Genomic DNA, 15804 nt, shown 5'->3' with positions numbered 1-15804 from the left:
TCCCTTCAACCCAATCAAACATGGAGAAAAAGCAATATGCCAAATCAAATTTCAAGTTAATGGTAAGAGGGCAAAAAGTAGGAAAATCTTTCAACCCCTTGAGAAACAATGATGTAAAAGCTATACTTCAGCTTAATAACACATGACCATTTGAACCGAATGGTCAACCCATTCTAACCGTTTGAACCGAACGGTCAACCCATTCTAACAAAAGATAAAAAAAAATAAAAAATGGTCAAAACCATTCGAACAGTTAACTGCCTGGGTCAGTGGTTTGCTAACCAAATTAAGATCAACGGTTTTTGGAAAAAATCTGGTTTTCTGGAAAAAATGGAACTGATCAGGTGACCAGTTCCCAGTTTTTCTGGTCCGGTCCGGTCCAATTTTAAAAACCATGGAAATTTCTTACCATTTGCAATTAGTGGGTTAAACGATGAATGGCTATTTGGTAGAGTGGTGTTGTAATTGATTCGCTTGCATTGTTATTATTGTTTTCAACGATAACAGCAATGGATTAGAAGTAGCAACCCATCGACCCTATATTGAAGACTCATACGAAAATGGTGTAAAACTCTAGAAAAATCTCTTGTTCTATCATGGGTTATAATTTAAACGGTAAATATTTTTTTATCAAAAGAAACAACATATTTTAGGTGAATTTATTTCTAAAGGGATTTAATTCTGAATCTTTCTTAAATTCATAAAATAACAAAGGATGTTATTTGTCAAGACAATAGCTATTGGCTATCAAAATTTCAAGGAAAATCTATAGTTCCAGAAAGGTATAATATTGGAAGAGATTTGACCGGTCCAAAACCCAGGTTATTTTGATAAATGCCACCTAATTGGTTACAACTTTTATGATACCAATTGAATGGTTACAAAAAATTTCTGGTATCATAGTTGAACCCCCAAAGTTTTGCCATTCATCATAAAAATGGTCATGAAGGGGTTGTTGTCGTTTCAAGTTTATATCTCTTGAAAACTAACAAAAAGAAGTTGTTTTCATTTTAAAAACAAAATCATATATATTGACATATACTTCCAAGTGAAAATTTCTCCAATTTTTATTTGGTCATTGTAGACACAAATCTAGAGTATATACACTAATATCAAGAGTATATTAATTAAATTAAGTATATAAATTAATATCTAATATTTTAATTACTGAAATATTTATTAAAAAGTATGAATATCATGACAAGGTTGTCTTATGCTAGTCCTAGCTAAAACCTCATTACAGGACATTGAGTTGGTGAACATTTTTTGAGATGCATCACTCCCTTGTGATCCTCCAATTAATGAATCATTGAACTTTAGAAAATAAAATATAAATCCTAATTAATTTAAGTACTAAGATTTGTAATGAACCCTAGAAAACTAGAAAAATCGTTAATAGAAAAAAAAAACCTTGTAATCCACAACAAATCGATTTAGATGTAATAAACAAATAAAATACAATAAAAAGCTTACAAAATAGTTGAATATGTATTTCCTTTTATAGGCTTGGTTGGAAAGTTTCTCCATTGGTTCTCTCATATTGCCATACATATCAAACATATCAAAGTATGCCTTTAATATAGATAACCTACACTTTGTTTTTCCTTCTTATGATGACTAGAAATTAATGTAGTCATGATCCACCCTCAACTGGTGCAGTCTCATAAGACATAGGCCAGATTGGTTTAAAATAAAACTAGAAAAGTTAAATCAAATTAGATTAAGAGATCTAATATCCATGTGTTAAGTTTAAAAGAGCCTTTGAGAACATTTTTGTTCTTTCTTCTTTTTTTATTTTGGTTTAGAAAAATATATTTTTTAAATGGATGATACATTGATATATATATATAGGTACATGCTTGTCTCTATATATATGTATATATAGGTACATTTTTGTTCTTTCTCATAATTAGGTACATGCTTCTCTCTCTCTATATATATATGTGTGTGTGTGTGCCATTAGTAAATACTAAGGGTGGAATTGAGCCAAGCCAAGCCAAATAATTGGCTATTCGAGCTCAACTTGCCAAAACAATGTTATGCTCGAACTCGATTCGAACTAGAGACTTGACCTTGAATTCAACTTAGCTCAAAATCTCATAAGTTTGACCTTGGGTCGGCTTGAGCTCGACTATGAGCCAAGCAAAGACCCCCTTGTACTATGACCGTGAGACAACAACCCCCTTCCCCATTAACTCGGCTAATAGAAAATGTCATTTGACGAAAATACCCTCCATAACTCGAATTAACATTTTCCAAATGTCGAAAATAGACACCCGCCAAAAAAAATGCTCGTGTAAAACTCTACCTGAAACCCAATCGAAATCCTTCGTGTAATCCATCTCAGTGTCCTCTATCAAAGATCGCACCAATGTCACACTGAATGTAGAGGAAAAGCAAGTGTCACCGTCGCCAGAAAAGAAGATCTTGTCGCCGTCGCTGAAGAAGAAGATCTATTTCTGCCATTGCTGGAGAAGAAAGCCTATTTTCACTGTCGTAAGGGGAGAAATCTTATTTTTTCGTCGTCTCTAGTCAAGTGAAGGTTTATTGTCTGTAAACCTTGGAGAAATCTTATTTTTCTCGTCGTCTCTAGTCAAGGAGAAGATCTAGGGTTTCATTTTGAAAGATTCTTTGATTTTTCCTATGCTATAGTTGTTCGTGCCTACTATTTAGTTGGATTTTTCGATTTTGTCTGAAGTGGGTGTTTATTGTCTATAAACCGTTGTTCGTGCCCATTGTTGTTTGTGCCTATCGTTTATTGCCTGATTCGATTTTGTCTCTGTAACAATTGTCTTAGATTCTTCAATTTTCCTCTGTTATAATTGTCTGTGCCTATTGTTTATTGTTTATAACAGTTGTTTTTTGTTTGATTCAATTTTCTCTTTGTAACAATTGTTTATTGTCCGTATTTGGTTGCCATTAGTATTGTTTTATATGAATATAATAATGAAAAGTTAAGTGTGGGGTTGCTCCCTTTAACCTACACAAAATCTTCTTGGTGGATTTAGAAAAATAGCTTGTAGAACCCCTTACAATGAGACATATTCACAACATTTAAGTGTGGGAAAATGGAGCCAAGAGTGGAGGAAAACTTTTGAAGTTCAAATGTTAGAAGGATGGCCCTTGAGTGGGGTTGCTTCCCTTAACCTACACAAAATCTTCTTTGTGGGGTTTAGAAAAATAGCTTATTTCATATATTTGCCGAATTATTTCTTATCTCCTTAGAGTGTAAATCAACATTATATTGTTTATGATTTTAGCATAATGCTTGTACATGTTTTTTGCATAGATGTCAAGTAATATATATAGCATGAGCATACACCATGGTGGTTATTTTCTGAACCTACCACCAACGATATACACCTGTGGTGATGTCTTTGTTAAATATAATTTTGATGCTAACTTGTTATCATTCATTGAGATGAAAGGTCTTGGTTACAACTCGATTGGTGAGGTATATTACAAAAGGCCAAATGCAAATATAAATGATGGGTTGATAAGGGTGAAATGCGATGGGGATATACTAGAAATGTATAAAGTCTATAAGGATTGTAGACACATTCAAATATATGTGATATGGTGTAAGAGAGCTAATGTAGGGTTGTCATAGGCAGTAGTGTCACAAATATGTCTTTCACAAGTTGGTTCATCTTGTGCTGAGCCACCACCACCACCATCCGACTTAACTAATAATATGAGTGAAGTTGATATTGATGTTAATGCTGATTTTGGGTTTGAATATGGGTCTGATAGAGAGGATGATCCTAATTTCAAATTGGAATGTGAGGTGGAAGAACAATTGGAAGCTGAGTATATGGTTGAGGATGGTGATGTCACCAAGAACCCTGATGATCCTATGTTGAAGCAGTTGTTGGATCAGACATACTTGATGCTTTTGCTAAGAAGCAAATGGAGAATCCATAGTTGGTTGTGGATATGATATTCTCCAATCTTGCAACCTTCCAAAAGGCCTTAGTCAACTATGCAATCATGGGTTGGTTTGGTTTCAAATATGTGAAGAATGAGGGTACTAGAGTGATAGTTATTTGTAAAAAAGAAAAGTGTGATTGGTGCATGCATTCATCCTGGTTGTAGAGTAAAGAGGCCTTCCAAATCAAGTCGTTTAGGAGTATACACACCTTTGAACGTGTATATTCAAATACAAAAGTTACATCTACATGGTTGGCAGATAATTACAAAGACAAATTCAGGGATGATCCTAATTAGAAGAGTGGTGCACTATAAAATGAAACACTATGATAGGTTAGGGTTGAAGTTTCTAGATGTAGAGCTTATCGCGCAAAGAAGTAGGCACTTGTCGATATTGAGGGTGTACATTGAACAATATAGCAAGCTTCAGGACTATTATGAAGTAGTTATAAAGACAAATCCTAAAAGTGTAATCATGATTGGGTTCTGTGAGGATTGTACAGGCCAAAGATGTACAAGGGAATTTCAAAATTTGTTTATTTATTTGGCAGCAATGAAGAATGGATTTAGAAATGGTTGTTGCCCTATCATTAGGCTTGATGGATGCCTTCTAAAGGAACCTCATTTTGGCCAACTTTTACATGCTATTGGGTTGGATGGGAACAATGGAATTTTTCCTATAGCTTTTGCAATTGTCGAGGCAAAGGTGAAGGATTCATGGGCTTGGTTTCTGACATTGTTGAGTTATTGCATTTGACCTCCAGAGGAATGTGGTTGGACCTACATCTCTATTAGGAAGAAGGTACATTGACTTACACGTAAATTTAAAATTTCTTTTGTTTATTAATCAATTCTCATGCTAACAAGATAATGCATAATTCCTTTCAAGGGTTGGTGGAGTGCTTTCAGAGTCTTATGCCAGGGGCTGACCATAGGTTTTGTGTCAGACACATGTATGCCAACTTCAATGATAGATTTAAGGGAAAGGATCTGAAGAGTTGCCTATGGAAAGCTACAATGCCATACATCAAGTTAGAGTTTGGTTGGCATATGGGTAAGTTGAAGGGTTTGAATAATGATGCTTACTAGTGGTTAAGTGTTGTGCCAGCTAATTTATGGTCTAGAGCTGCTTTTAGACGTAGAGCTAGGAGTGGTGATATATGCAACAACTTCTCTAAGTCATTTAACAAGTTGACTTTTCCATTTTGGATTGTAAAGACAAGTCAATAATCACATTGGTTGATACTATTCGGAGGCAGATGATGAAGTTGATCCAAACAAGACAAGAAGTTGAGAAGGGACAAGGGGCCAATGTGCCTTAATGCTAGGTAGAGATTGGAGAATGTACATGCTAGAAATTGCTTTCCAATATATGTGGAGAGTAGAAATTTTGAGGTTGATCATTTCAGGAGAAGATTGATTATGAACTTACAGTCCAAGACATGTAGTTGTAGGGATTGGAAACTGATAGGGTTGCCTTGTTGCCATGCCATTTCATGCATTCAATCACAACATGGCAATATTTACGACTATGTGGATCCACTATACACTAATGAGAGGTGTCTCAAGGTATACAATCATTATGTTACACTAGTGCCTAATGAATCCCAGTGGCCAAGGACTAAAGGTGTTCCAATCAAATCACCACCATTTAGAAAACAACCTAGTAGGCCAAAGAAAGTTAAGAGGAAGGCACCAAATGAAGTAAGTTACGGGGTCCATGCGTCAAGGAGGTTTAAGAAAATGACATGTACAATTTGTGGTGTTGAAGGCACAATAAAAGAAGGTGCAAAGGTCAAGGAAGAAGCAATGAAGGACCACCACCTCAGGTAATTCATTATATTTGTAGCTCTCTTCATTACTTGATAAATAACAAAAGTTGATAACATTCTTGTTTTGTGTACAAGAAGGTCAAACAAGCATGATGATGCAGGGTATTAGTAGGAGTTCTACATTGTTATTAGAATCCCAATCAAGTTAGGTTAATCTCCATGTGTCTCATGCTGGAGATGTTATCAGAGGAGTGACACAACAACCGGCTCCACCATAACAAGTTTCAACACACCAGGCTACAAGACATCAAAAAGTAAATGCTCTCACAAGGAAACTTTTGTACGGTATCTGTTTTTGGGTGTTATAGCTATCAACCATGATATTGTGGCTTTGGTTTTTGTTGCAGGATATTTCATCAACTACCAGTTATAGGGGCAGGGGCCATGGTAGGGGTGGGCCTATACCACTTAATCAAGTTTCTTCAAAGGTACAAGGTCACTACATATATAATCCAATTCAATCACATGGCATTACATTTTAATGACAATTCAAACTTTTGACATAGACTCTTGTTGAAACTTTGAAACACCATCTAGCTTCAATTCCATCAACAAGTCCACTTATGGCAATTAAATTCATTAAGTGCCAATACTAATAATGTATACATGTACATAGACATGTATATTTATAGGAATATGTGTTCATTTGCATGTGTTCAAGAATCCATGCAAGAGATCAAACCTTGCTTCTGAAATGGAGAAAAAGGTGTTGAAAATTTGGTCTTTTTCATCAAAATGATATGAATAGATCTTATTTTAGAAGCCTATCCAAACAATTCATAACTAAAACCCAAACTTAAGACCTGGTTTTTAACAGAGAAAGAGAAAGAATGATGAAGCAATGGTTAGGTGCCTATCTATGATTAAACAATGTGGTGATTGTGTTTGTTTTGTCAAGGCCATGAATTATGCAGTAATGGTGATTGCGGTGCTGCTTATGTATTTCTGCATTAGCTTTGGTGTTGGTGAAGTGTTTATAGCCATCAATTCTTTCTTGTTGATGTTGTAGGAGATCTGTTAATTGGTTGGTTTTTTGGCCTATGACATTTCTCTGGTTTTCAATCCATTAGAACTTGGTTGGTTTTCAACATTTGATAAGAAGACTTGGATGACTTGCAATTTATTTTTTGTCAACTATTTGGACTTTCAGGCAACCCAAGTTGCCTAGTTTTCAAGATACACACTTTACCATTGGGCCATAGTTTCATTTTACCCTCTATAAAATCTTTAATTTGCAATTTACCTCCATTTGCCTTTCTTTTTTGGTTCTTCTTTTGTAGCTTTATTGTTACTTTTTTCCAGCTTCTCCTTTTAAACATAGCTTTGGTCAAAACAGCATGGCCCCTGCACTATGCTATAAAAATTTGAAAAAAGAAAAAGAAGATTTATTTAAAAAGCTTCATTGCAAATAAGTTTCCAGATTTGCTCTCTCTCTCTCTCTCTCTCTCTCTCTCTCTCTCTTTTTCTCTCTCTCTCTCTCTATATATATATATATATATATAATATATATATATATATATATATATATATATATCGTAATACCCATCATGATGTTATAACTACTAGAAAGTGTAGTAAAACTATATTTTCATTTCATTTTTCCTCTTTCTAGGCTTCTATGAAGTAATATGTACGCCCACAATCAAATTAGGTAGCTATTAAGCTGGACAATTCAACTTGAGAAAATTTAATCTCCCTAGGTTTAAGGTAAGGCTACCAACATTCCCTGATCTTTACAACCAAATAATCCATCCTTTTTAGAAACAACTTCAAAAACTAGGGCAGGTCTTTTTAAAGCAACCCATGTCACTTTCCCTTTCTTCACTTCTATCATAAACCAAACTAGTATTATCTTTCTCTCTCATGTATGTTCTTAAGTGATCCAACAATAATCATGTTTATCTCATTGCAAAACTCTATTTCATCTTTCTACAGAGCCTACCAACCATTAAGGAAAAAAAAGGATTCAATGAGATTTTTTCTTTTGTTCAGACAATCACTACAATCTAAAAGGCCATGTAGTTAACTAGTTTTGTAGTTTCATTTTATTTCTTATATGTGAGTATGACTAAATCTTCAGACCAAAAGGAAGATGCAATTATGTATAATCTTGAGCTATCAAAGAAAATTATGTTTGATCATGATCTTGATCCACTTCTTAAATTGGGTTAATTCAAGCTTTTAGTAGAATTATTTCAGCAAGAAAAATCAATGAGGAACAATGTAAGAAAACTGAAAATAGTAGGAAGTTGCAGCAAATAGAGAGAAGAGAAGAAGATAAAGAAGAGAGTGAAAGAACAGTCCAAGTTGTGGGGGTTGAAGGAGAAGGTGAAGATCATGTGGGGGTATTTATAAAAAAGAAACAGTCCTAGTTCCTCTTTAAACAAGTTTTCTTCTCTTGCGAATTTCCAAACCTAGATTCCTCAATATCTCCCTTACCATTTGAAGCTCTCCACCTATTGGAGAAGATGAAGATCATGTTTACATGCATAGACCATGTATGGCCCATGTTTACAATTTCTTGATGTGTACAATGATTTGTTTTACTAAATTTCAAAACACTAATATTTTGTTTTTGTTAAATAATTGTAGAGATTAGATTAGAATAACAAGCCTCTGATATTTCAATCTTCTGACACCTAATATATATATATATATATATATATATATATATCTGAAGTTGATATCTAATATCTTTACATCTTACAATAATAAGTCAGAGTGGTAATAAAAAGGAGAGTTTGTAAATAATAATATTATCTGAAGCCTAAGTCCAATTTCAATGTTCCTGGCTTCAATTATATCTGAAATCCTATCAGTCATGGTAATGGATATCCTAGTACTTGAATGACTTGGGGTCTGCTTTCATAATCCCAAATGTTTCCTTGGAACCGATGCATGCTTGGTGGAACACAGTCCAAGAGTGAAAAATCAAGGTTCTTTTAAAAACCTTTTTGTTCTTTGTTTTAGTATATTGGTATAAGTTGTGCCTTTCTATGGAAGCCCTTTATGAGAGGTGGATTTTAGTAGTGATAAAATTGATTTGATACATTATCATTATTCATTAAAGCGCATAATTGTCTATGCCACATAGAATTGATCCTACTAGCACCAAGTAGCCACAGTCCAGTTTGGTTTGTGGGAATAGGGGTCTAGAATCAGAATCGGAATGGTCCAATTGTTAAGGGACTGGATAAAGCAAGGAAGTAACGATGTTGAATTCAAGGTAGTTGTTAAGTGACTAGATAAAGCAAATCAAGAAGGTTATACAGGCCATTCAAGAAAGAACCAATAATGGCAACTGGATAACTAATGCACATCAGAACCATAATGCATAATATCACAAATTTTGAGAACTTTCAAACAAAACATATCCCTGGAGATTAGAATACTTTAGTTGTCATCACAATAAAAGTCTTAACTTCCATCCATAAGTTAGAAGTCGTTTTGAAGTCCAAATCTTCAAAGGGTATACATTAACACTCTAACATGCAGAAAACCCATTGCTTACTCTCTTCTCCTATAATACCCTACTTCCTAAACATAAACATTAAAACAAAGCCAAAAAGAACAATAACTTTCAAGAGGCGCATGATCCCAATTAACATTTGATCACACTTGCTCTCTAGAGTTTTCACCCAGTCATTCAGCTCAGTTAGAAACTTCTCCAGTTCATGCTTGGACATCATCATTGCACATATGTGAAGTAACATCTTCTGAGTAGTTGATGGAAACGACCCATTCAAAAAAACCACAAGGCTTGACATTTGACTGTTTCCCTACATTACATGAAATGTCTTTTTAAGACAACTAGGAAAAATGGCCATGTTGCGAAGAAAGTGATGACTTTATCATATCACTTACAACTTTGCGAGGGCATGTATAAAATGACTTTTTTAGGTTCAAATCTGTCTCAGAAACCCTAATGATCTTAGCACACTTCTTCTGACAATCACAAAACTTTGTCTTGAACATCAGATTATTTGGTGATTGCAAAGTGAAAGTTGAGTGTTCACTCATTTTTACAATTAAGAACAAAAATCCGTGACATAATCTTGGTTAATGAATAAAAAAGGAAAAAGAATGACAACTATACTATTTGTTGGTGGAAGCACTCCTTAGGAGGAGCAAAGAAGACAAATGGAAGCTAGAGGTTGCTGCAGGCTGGAAGTGGTGATAGGTAGGTGGTGTTACAATCAAATTCTGGGGGCTTCAGTGATAAGTTGTAATGATGCATTATCAGAATGGTGCATTGAATTCATTGAATGGGGAGATTGGATGGGGAATGATAATGATGTATATATGACTTCTTTGGACTGGGAATATATTCAAAAAGGTATACAACTATACATGAGTTCTTTGGTTAGAAATAAGTTCTACTATAGTATGAAGGAAGGAATTTTGGATACTAGTGTCATAAGTTTCAATTAAGAGTCATAATACAACTTGTCAAGTGATTTACAAAAGGGAGTATAGAAAGAGGAATCCATTACAATTTAAGTCTAATAATAATATACAGTCTGATTTGTACCCACTGATAAATTGTTGCAAGAGCAAACATGCCAAAACTGGAAATTTCTGAGTTTTTATGTATTTCAGTTATTAGGCATATTTTGTTCATTTTATATGTCGTCAGTGGGGTCAGGCATTAGAGTTTTCTTTTTTCAGTCACTATAACACTGTGACTTGGAAATAACACTTCCAGGGTAAAGAATTAAGGTGGGGGTGGGGGGATCTTTAATATGCAGTTGAAGGGCATGATTTAACAACACAAAGTCACAAAGTTTGAACTGCGACCTTGTCGCCTTATGGGGTCTGTGACTGTTCTAGAATAGGGTAAATTACAAATTGTTCATCAAGTTGTGACTACAGATGAAATTGTTTATCAAACCTTATGCTTGATGAACCCATCCTTATGCTTTTGAAAGGCATGCCTTGGGACTCAAATGTTACCAACCCAGCCTGTGACTAATCTACAATATTATCAACCTAGCATTATGCTTTTGAAAGGCATGCCTTTGGATTGTAACTTGGACGAAACTCGTGAAGGTGTGATAATCCTAATAGAACTACAGACGAAGTGAAAACAGAAACTAAGTGATAACCCCTAATATTGATCACTCACCGAAGTAGGACAAGGTATTTTGCCCTTGCGACTGAAACTCATGAGGGAGAAATCTCGTGCGGCTGAAACTTGTGAGAGTGACCCTTGCTACTGTAACTCGGAGCTTGCGATTTAAACTTGTGAGGAAGAAATCCCATGCGGTTGAAACTCGTGAGGGAGATGTCCCTTGCTATTATAACTCGGAGGGTCAAGAAGAAACTTGGTCACGAAGGAGAAATCCCTTATTGCAAGGGAGAAACTGATTGCAAGAGAAATAAGGTGAGAAAACATATAACTCAAAAGAGGGTTAAAAGTGTCAAAATTGTTATTATAAGGGTAGTATGGGGATTCAAAAATTACAACAACGGATTTTGGATGGAAGGCTAACAGAAGGGGGGTCTTTGTCTCATGGTCATAGTATAAGGGGGGTCTTTGTTGCAAAACAAAGTAGAGGGGGTCTTTGTCATAGACCCCATAGTACAGGGGGAGTCTTTGTAATTTACCCAAAGTAAAAATTAACATATAAAAATTACTTATTATTAATCATAAAAAGTAAAATATATTATATGTGATAATATTATTATACATGTAATAAAATTTATATGTTAGGCTCACGAGCCTCATGAGCCAAACTTCACTAGGATCAAGCTCGGCTTGAAGATCAGTTAAAATTAAGACGAATCGATCTTTTCACAAGCCGAGCTCAAATAGCTTGTGAAAAGCTCAATTCATTTACATCCCTAAATACTAAGAATTGAAGCCTTCAAAAAAAAAAGTCATGGGTTCAAAGACGTCTTGAATTTTCAATGTTTTGAATCAATATTATTTTGTTTTTTAAATGATGAATTTGGAAATATCATCACATGTGGCGCACGTGCACATTTACTAGTATACACACACACACACAGATAGAGAGATAGATAGATAGATAACAAGTCAAAGTTAAAACCCTCATGGGTATTCATTGTCTCTCATAAAATTTGTATTTACTCTCTAATCAGATCATTCTTAAATCTCTCTCTCTTTCTCTCTCTCTCTTACCTTAATGGTCAATGTTTGTAACATTGCCCCTCTGCCATTAAATCTCTCTTTTCCTCATAAATCTTTGTTAATCCCTTTGGGTTCTCTCTAATAAAGTAGGGGTGTAACTAATATGGATTGAGTGAGGTTAAGGGTTAACTCTAAATATATATATGAACCCTAACTTGGACCTAAACTAATGTCAAAATCCAAATTAAATTTGCCCACCTAATACATGGGTGAACTAAGAAAGCACTTGGGAATAGCCCATTCCCCAACCCTGGTAGTAGTAAGATTTTATCCCAGGTCTCCACTACAACTAGCCAAAGAGCCTACCAATTGAGCCACCATCAGTTGGTTTGTATACTTCTAATAATATATAAGGTATACAAAAAGAACAAATTTAAATATAAGTAACTAAAAAAGAAAAAATAAATAAAATTTCTATTATTTTATATGTAAATAACTAAAAAAATATATAAAAACTTATGCAAAACAACTATTAGTTCATTTCTCCCTTAAAGAAATACATTTCTAAGCAACTGCTCAACTCAACGAACCTCGTCCTCTCATTTCTCACACATGTAGTTATTTATTTTTAAATCAAATGTTTAAAAATATATAAAGTAAAAATAGAAAATATCTTGAGTCCCAATTGTCTCTAATAAAGCCAATCATTACTATCTTCAATAAGATCATTTTTAAAATTCTCTCTCTCTCTCTCTCTCTCTCTCTCTCTCTCTCTCACACACACACACACACACACACACTAGAGGTGGGCGGGCCCAGCTTGAAATTTTGCTCAGGCTAGATTTGGATTTTCAGTCATCAGGCTGCACTCAAGCCCAAAAAAGTTGGGTTTTTTTTTTTTTTTTTCGGGTCTGGCCCGAGCCTAGCCCTTAGGTAGCTTGGGCCCGGCTCAATTATACACATTTATACATACATATATATATATATATATATATATATATATATATATATATATATATATAATTTTTTCATAATATTTACATATATACATAAATATATGCATACATATTTGCATAAACATACATATATATGTATAATTTTAGAGTGGGCTCATTAACCAACCTGAGTCCGAACCCAAGTGATGTGGGTCGGGCTCGAGTTGGGAAAATTAGGCTTGACTTTGGGCTCGGGCCCGAGTTGACCAAAAATCTAGCCCAATCTGCCCGACTTGCACCCCTAACATACACACACACACACACACACACAATTCTCAACCCTTTTGCTCTAAATAAATTAGATGGATTGTGTTAGGTTAAGGGACAATCCATGACCAACTCTAAATATGGACCTTAGCCTAAACCCAAATTGATGCCAAAACATTAAATTTGCAAACCAAAGCTTAACTTGTGCCCAACACTATTTATGGATCTTAGTCTAAACCCAAATTGATAACAAAAACCTAAATTTTTCCAACAAAAACCTAAATTTTTCCAACCAAAACCTAACTTTAACCCAACTCTAAATATGGACCTTAGCCTAAACCCGAATTGATACCAAAAACCTAAACTTTCCAACCAAAACCTAACTTCTCCAAACTCTAAATATGCATATCTTATATATAACCTAAAAGCAAAAGGCTATAGGGCCGATCGCTGTTGTGCATTTTGCCAAATGGAATCTTTTTTTATATAAGCTAAATGAAATCTTATAATCTTATAATCTTTTCCTTTTCATGCTTTTAACCACTAACATTATAAATTTAATTAATTACAATGATGCCATCCAATAAAACAAAAAAAAAAAAAAACAATCATAACTTGTCATTTCTCCTTTCCTCTTTCATATTTGATACTAAACATGTAATTATTTACAATTGTGCCACTACTAACTATTTACAATGATGCCACTAAACTTCTACCTTTTTCATATTTGTTAAAAAGTGTCTTTATCTCTCATTTTATTTATAATCGAGTTGTGTTGGGCCTTGTGCGGGTCATGCTTCCCTCCCCTAGGATACTTTAGGGGTTTTCCCAGCACAACCCTTGGCCCGAGCCCAAGTAGGCCTATGTTGTGCCACAGGATGAACTGGTCCATGGGCCAAGTCTTAGGCCAGGTCAGACCATGAATCAGGTTAATCCATGTTTTCTAAAAATTTTGAAAAAAATAATGAAAAAGTTAACATAAATTAAAAAATAGATACAAAATTTAAAAAGATCTTAAAATTTTATTTTATATGAATTTTGATGTATAATAAAATGAAATAAAATAATAAAATTATATATCATATAATTATTGTATATAATTTACGACCCAAGCCCACACAGGCCGGTGCCGTGCCACGAGCAGAGTCTTAGGCAAAGTCAGGCCACAAACCGAGCTAAGCCATGTTTTTTAAAAATTAAAAAAAAATAATGATAATTTTAACATAAATTAAAATAAATAGACAAAAAATTTAAAAAGATCTTAAAAGTTTATTTTATATGAATTTTGATGTGTAAAATTGTTTATATATGCAATAATATAAAAAATTAAAAATAAAATTATATATTAATATGATAATTAATTATTGTATATAATATACGGCCTAACCCCACACCAGCTCATGCTGTGCCACAGGCCGGGCTGGTCTGCAGGCTAAGTCTTAGGCTAGGTCGAGCCACAAATTGGGCTAAGCCAATTTTTTTTTTTAATTTTGAAAAAATAATGAAAATTTTTAACATAAATTAAAAAAAAACATCTTAAAATTTTATATTACCCCAAGCCCGCATGGGCTTGTGCTGTGCCATGGGATGGGCTGGTCCATGGGCCAAACCTTAGGCCAGGTTGGGCCACGAACTGGCCTAAGCCTGTTCATGGGATCAGTAGCCTAGTAGTTCAGCCCAACCCATTAAGAGCGCTAAATTAATTAACTAAATAATTTGAGATAGCCTTTACAAACCTAGCAGTTTTTGTCTATCAGAATGATTGATTTTTTATGCGTATGAAAATCAACTTAATTCTTTCATATTAGTAACAAGTCTAATCTAATAAGTATGGATTCATCATATTTCAGAACATTTCAGAATACAGAATTCCTCTTTTTAGGTCCGTTGAATTGATATGTTAGATACAGATGGATCATATCTTGTAAATTCTCTCTCTTTTCTTTTGTCAATCGATGTTTCTTTTTATCTTTTTTTTTGCCCCTTGATGACCAAACGATTGGATTATTTATTTATTTATTTATTTTACTAAATTATTTAATTAGTTAATAATTTAATAATCTAACAAATTATTATTGCTAGCAAAGTAAGACATAGAATCATGTATATATTTACTCTCTCACTTGATTGTCTATTTATCTTATTTATTTTATAAATTTATTTATTTATTAAATTAAATTAGTTAGTATTTAACTATTTACAATTATTCCACTATATAAAACAAAAAATACAATGATAAAAGTCATCTCTCCCTCTTTCACTCTATTGCCCGATGGACATGATTATTTATTTATTTATTGTTTTATTTTATTAAATTAAATATATTATTATCCATAAATTTTTATTTATTTTCAATATATATTTTTTCCAATAAACTTTTAATTAAAAATTTTACCTTTCACAATTTTTTTCGTATATAATAATTTACCTTTGACAAGCCACTTACCATCATGTTTTGCCTTTACAACGCAGGAGCCCCTCTACTAGTTAGCCTAAATCCAAATTGATGTCAAAAACCAAAGTTTGCCAACCAAAACCTAACTTTTGTCCAACTCTAAATATGGACCTTAGCCTAAACTAGGGGTGTTAATTGGACCAAAATTGATCCAATCCAATCTGGCCCAATATGAGTCCATTGCAGATGGGCCAGGTCTAATCCAATGAATACCTTGGACCATTTTTTATTCAATGTTTGGACTATCCAATTTGATCAAATTGGTTACAACCCAGAATTGGTCCATTAATG

This window comes from Nelumbo lutea, chromosome 1 (genome assembly GCF_056320005.1).
Source record: "Nelumbo lutea isolate HS-2025 chromosome 1, American lotus-T2T, whole genome shotgun sequence".
NCBI lineage: Eukaryota > Viridiplantae > Streptophyta > Magnoliopsida > Proteales > Nelumbonaceae > Nelumbo > Nelumbo lutea.
This window is presented reverse-complemented; position numbering follows the sequence as displayed.